Below are 6,576 nucleotides of genomic sequence, written 5' to 3'. Positions count from 1 at the left end.
GTCGTTTTCCCACAGATCTTCCTGTGTCCTCAAAAAAAATAGCAAAAAGAAGTGGAACAATGTAGCTCTGAGTTGTATCAGGGAGAACATTTTCAACATTTATTCTTGTCTGAGTAAAGAGTATGTAATTTGTGCAAAAAGTTAACTGGTTGAACTGCCTTAGATGTATTTTTAATTTATCACTTCAGAGTTTAGAGAAAAGTAACAAGTATTGCCAAGGTTTAATTTGGCATAATTTTTAAAAGCTGTTACATTATTTTTTTTTTCTGAATTAGAATCTTTTTCTCAAACCTAAAAATTTGAAAGAAATTTCCAGAAAATAAATAGCTTTTGATTTATTCTCATAAAACGGATAAGCCATTAAATAGTTATTTAAGTGTGTGTTTTCTCAGCAACGTTGCAGGAAATTAAGATGTCAGCCGTACTTGCAGACATCTCATTTACTGAATCCAAAGTGTTACTCTGAGAAGTACTTGATGGAGGGCATGGAAGACTGTAAATTGAAAAGAGAGTAAGATGAGGAAGCAGGGAGAGCTATGGATGAGTGAGACCTCCAGTATGACTGGTGGTGTTTTCCCTTCCCGAGAGGGAAGACCAAAGCGGATTAAAGATGAGCAGGTTCCAAGTGATTAGTTCAGTTTATTACATTCTCAGCTGAATCCCTCTTTGTCTGTGTGCTTCCCCAGCCTTCCCTCCTGTTCAGAGTATCAAAAAGTTAATTACTGTAATTTAAAAAATGTACATACAGAGCCTCAGCACATGTAAATCATGGAGGAGGGTCTGAAACACTGCTAGCCTGCCTTGGCACCTCACCACCACTTTTGCCATTCTTCTTTATTTTAGCTCTATGCAATATGTCTGCTCACAGTTCTGTTGTTTCCTATGCTAACCAGGAATGGTGGCTGTTCATATTTGTTTCCTAGCCCTATACATAATTTTTCTTCCTGTGTCTATTATTTTTCCCTTCCTTTTGATTATAGAAAAGATTTCTCTGCAAAAAGAATTATACCTTCATCATTTAACTAGCATTTAGAAGGACTCAGCATGACAGTAATTTAAAACAAAAATCTTTTATTTTCACCATACTGGTAGTTAACTAACTGTATTTTCATACTAAGATTGCAGTTCATAACATTTTCTGGTTTTCTGAGTTCTCTATTTCTCCATAGGAGCTGCTAGCTGCTAAGCAGATTTGAGACTCTGGTTGTATGTAAGGGAGACTCAAAACTTTAGAAGTATGAATGTATAACACAGATATTGATATTTTTTAAAAAATGTGATTTCATGTGGAAGTTGAATAACTAATAGCAGTTACTGTGGTCATATATTTTTCATTTTGTTCATCAGTGTTACATTTTCATTTTCTGGATATTGAATGTTATTTGATAATAAAATTCTGCTCTAAGTTGCACTTAGGTAAACAAACTTAAGAGTGAAACTTTGGTCCATTATATGCCAATTACAGTCCTGAACAGGTGGTAGTGATATGCTGAGCAGTGGTTGGGTAAGAAATTTATCCAAGGCATAAGGATCTTTTTCGTTGCTGCAATTCTTATTTGCTATGAAGTGCTAAAAATATTAATGAAGTGTCACCCTGAAAACTTTGTTGTTTCATATGCAAAAGAAGAGTTTAGAGAATGATGGAATACAAAAATTGAATGCAGCCTTTAAAAAGACTTGGAGAGATAAGGAATCAATGCAACACCTATAGATTTAATGCTGAGGTTTATTTGTTTCATACTCATACTCTAGCTTTACCAGGATATATTCTTGTATTATATGGTAGTTCCATTTAAACTGAAAGTTTATGGCAGTAATTACAACAGCAGCCACTTAATTGAGATTTTTATTTATTTACTTAATTTTTATTTTCTAAACAGATTTTTCAATTAAATGCAGTTCTTTAAGCAAGTCCTTTCAGCACCCTAAATATGCGTGAAGGTCAAGTTGAAGGCAACCACATAAAAAGAATTCAGAACTTCAAATAAACCTGAAGGACTCCCATCATGTGCAGAGTTCTTATGTTCTAGGGAAGTCTTACAGTAGAAGTCTCTTCTGTGTGTGCATCGTAGGCTTGATACATACTTGTATTGTGGACATGTCGGGGATGTGAATATTCACAAGTGCTTGTGAAGTTTCTACTCTGGATGTGCTGCCAGATGTCTGGAGATGCATAAATACAGAATAAAATTTATGGACAGAAGAAAGTCAAAAAAAACCAAGTTAAAAAATGATAGGTCTATTTATGCAACCTGATTTTTCTGTCTGCTCCCCTCCCAGTCAAATGACTGGCATAGACTTCTGAAATTTACACCAGCATGTGTAAAAATCACTGCAAGGGTCTGTCCAGAGCCTTCTAAAGATTCAGAGGAATTTCAGATAGGAAACCAACTCTCTTTCAACAACAATTTATCACCTGGGATTCTACTGAATTGTTTTTGACGAGAGATTATTTTCTCAGAAAAAATACATTTAGCTTTTAGGGGTTTAATAATAGCTCAAAAATGAGAAATCTCAGTTACATTTTTTTTCAGGCTTATCTTTTCATGTTTGAGTGTCCCATTTCTCTCACAGGAAGATATAAAATATTCTGTATTAATGTTGCAGGTTTTCTGATAGCTACTGTATGCTACCTGATTTAAGATTTTGATTATCAATACGTCTTGATGCAACTGTGGCCCTCAAAAAAAGTGATGAAAATACAGCCATTTAAGTGCTAAATAAAGACAGATATTCGTTTCAGATGTAGTGGTATTAAATATATTGCCTTTAAAATATATTCACAAAATAAACAGTAGATGGAAGTTCCATAAAGATACTGGTTTTAAGCTTCACTTTGAAAAGCTCATGGTTAGGCAAAACCAGAAATTTCTGTTCTGTCTTAAACCTTTACTCTGGCCTTCAGATCAAGTTATATAGTTATAATAATTAGTTATAAAAAGCTTTAAAACTTCAGCATAATTGCAGTCCTTTTCAGCAGTAGTATACTGAAAGATTTGGGATGTTTTTGAATTATTTGAAATATTTTAAAGATATTTATTGTTTTATAATGTGGGCTGAGGCATACAGATGTGAGATCTACTTATAATTAAATCCTAATTTTAACTGATGTAGAGGCTAATTGATGACTATGTATAATTTCAAGAAGTCTGTGTTTACAACTGAAAATATTTTATTAGTTTGAAAGAGATTCCTCATAGCACTCACTTAAAATAAGAGATTAAATTTCTGCTATAGGTATAGATGTAAGTGAAACTTTCCCATGTCAGTGTACTAGGTGATGCTGTAGTTGTAATTTTCATTTCATTGTCTGTGATTATTTCAATTTTTTGTTCCAGTTGAAAAAGCAACTATACCAAAGACAGTGTTGCTCTACAGAATTCAACCATGGAACTGAGTTCAGGAAGTACACTTTAGGTCAGGTTTCTCCTGTTTATATCTTGTAGTAAGTTTTTTAAAGTCAGCTGAACAATGAAACTAATGTATTGTGAAATTAGTGTGGCAGAAGACACAGAGTTAGAGAACTCATAATTTGTAGGTTATGTCACCACTTAGATGTAGGGAATGTCCAGAGATGTTTAGCATGGGCAGGTCTGAAGCATATGCATAAAAGCAAGGCCTTAAATGCTGAGGGGAGCTTAGGATGAAAACATGCAGTCTTAGGACTTTAGGCAGGAATTTCAGGTGTGATAGTCTTTCACTTAGAGATCTAATTTCTGCTTAAGACACGCTTGATACACACTGGACAACAATATTGTGTGTATTTTCACAGGTTATTTTTATGTATTATTTAGGTGATGGATTCTAAACCTCAGGTATTAGGAGAATCAAACTAATAGGAACTGATGTTACTTGTGGGCTTTCATTTTAGCACATCATAGTGGTTTAGGTTGCATGAGCAGTGCAGTAGTATCTCACAGAGATCACACTGTCAGATCCATGGATATTGCAAGGCTTGGGGCTTCATCATTGTAGGAACTTTGTTTACTTCTCCTGTGATTCTATAAAAAAGTTTAAAACTAATATGTCCTTTCTCAAACGGGGTGACTGCTTTCATTATGCGTAACAATTTTGACTTAACTGTGAGATTTCAGAAGACTACACTGCAGTACTCTGTCAGCTGTGAAGCAAATGACTCAGCTGTCCTAGAGACTAAACTCTGGTGTCCCCCTAGAATAACTTTAAGCTTTACTGACAGAGTGACTTCCAGGAGCTCTGGGTGATGTTTGTAAATAAACATTCTGTTTAAGTCTCCAGAGCTATTAGTCACATATCCTTCAGGAAAAGCTTCCTGGCTATGAAATCCTTGCTGTGAATTAAAATGCTTTTTATTTTACTTGAATAAATTACAACTGATTACCTTTTTGAGGATAAAAGAAGAAAGTAATCTGATTAGGAATGTCACCTGCCATGTTCCAAAACACATGGTGTGACTATTACTAGGTTCATGTTAGACATCTATACATTATTTTACTGCTAATTCAGGCAGTCTGGGCTAAAAGATCTAACTGGGCAAGGTGGGATGGGAAAGGTTGAAAGATCTTGGGATGCTCACTGAAAATCATCTGAATATCTGTTTCAAATACAAGGCTTCCTTTCTAGACCTGGGCGAGTTGTTTAATTGTACTAGGCTTTTTTTCTGAAAATTACTATGTTACTTTGTTTCCCTCATTGTTATTTTTTCTTTCTGTGGAGTCTCGGAACTCTAGAAAAACGGCCATTTGTATGCATGGAGATTGATTAAAACCATAATTAATTCTTCAGGACCACAGTTGCATCAAGTTTTAGAGTTGATTGTGAGACACTGTAAATTCCATAGCATACTTAGTTTTGTGCAAGAAAGCAGACTAGTCCTGTTGAGATCTAATATATGCATTTTATGCACCTACAGGTAATTATCTTTAGGTTCATTCATATTTTTCCAGTTAGGACAGGCAAACCCAGCACTTCTATGATATAAAGAAACCCTCTTAGCTTGTCGAGGAGAAAGAGCTCCTCTTCAGTGTCTTAGCAACCCAAGGTCAAACAGAGCTGATACAGATGATCAATATCACTTTGAGATCTCTAACATGCCAGACTTCTTCAACAGTCTAATTTCATGGCAGTAAAAGTCATGAATATATATATGAAGAAATATATGAAGAAAGAAATTGTAATGACATTCTTGCTTTAGAAAAATGGGGAATTAAAAGCCCTAAATTGTTAAGATTTTTCTCTGATTGAGGGTTGACCTCAGAACAATTCCTATCAAGGTCAAATGCCCAATAAGCAAGGTTGGCAGTGTTGTATATCCACCATCACAAGAGGCTTCTGTTTACTTCTCTGCATACATGCCAGTTCCCTGCCGCTGTGGAAAGGGCATTGTGATAATAATAATTGACCAGGATGGGATTCCTGAGAAGGCTGGGATGAGTGCAGTAAATAATATATTTGCACTAAGGGCAGCTGTATTACTGAATAATGGTTGATTTACTTTTTGTCATGTTGGGGTCAAATGGCTTGCAAATGTTGCAAGTGTTCTGTGACACACACTCAGATGAGACACGCTTGATTTTATTTCCTGCTGGTTTAACTTTGTTAAAATTTTATTAGTCATGCTAAATGGGACATTGACAAATGTTATCAATGTATATAAATTCTACAGTTTCTAGATTGATCTCAGCCCTTGGACAAAGACCACATAAGGTTAAAAAGGGAGAATTATAAGAGATGTTTATTTGGTACTGGGTCCTCTAGAGACAGTCACAGCAGTCTTCTGCTAGTGGGATGGAAAGGCTTTGAGTATTCCTTAAATGAGTGGCTTACTAAACATTTGCCAAACATTTTCTTTCTAGGCCCTTCCCTCATGTGAAAGAATCTGTCAGATCTTATTCTGTAGTTGAGGAATTGCCTTAAGAATCTAAGTCAACTCTGCCTGTGGCTCACACTGTGCAAAGTTCCAGCTTTCTTTGTAACAGTAACAAGTCTGCAAGGTTGTTTTTTTCCTAAATTCTAAAAAGGTAGCAATAAATTTGAATTATATACATGAAGTGTAAATTTAGGTGAAGATTGGATGATGGTGAGTTTTCAGTGGTTACAAAATGTCCTTTCTCCCAACTTTATCCGTTTAAATGCCTGATAAATTAAGAAAAAATAATCCCTGGGCTGAAATATGTTGTTCACTTACTTCCCATAATTGCTGAGTAAATTTCAGAAAAAATTAAAAATCACTTTACCTATACAGTGAGTTGCAGAGTCTTCAGAATAAAAGTGTTACAGATCCAGGTAATGTAAATCAGAGGTAGCTGCAGGTAGAGACTTCAAATTTGCCTTTTTGTAACTCGTCTCAGGAAAAATCCCTTATATATTAAGAAGATTATAATTGGAAAACAATTGGAAAGCAATATCAAGAAAGTATAAGGATTTAAAAAAAAAATTCTTCTAACATTAAATTTGAGGAATAAAACTTTGCAAAAGTCTGTTAATTTGATTGTTTTACTGTGTTTGTCCTAACTCTAAATGTCCTGCTAATAAGTTTGTCTTCCTAAATATAAATGTACATTTATAATGCAAATGCCTTTGTATTTCACTTATCAC

The sequence above is a fragment of the Corvus kubaryi genome, unplaced genomic scaffold, assembly GCF_017639235.1.
Source record: "Corvus kubaryi isolate FWS band 111438036 unplaced genomic scaffold, C.kubaryi_AGA036_p1.0 64946, whole genome shotgun sequence".
In the NCBI taxonomy this organism is placed as follows: domain Eukaryota; kingdom Metazoa; phylum Chordata; class Aves; order Passeriformes; family Corvidae; genus Corvus; species Corvus kubaryi.
The sequence above is the reverse complement of the archived record's forward strand: the minus strand, read 5'-3'. Positions refer to the sequence as shown.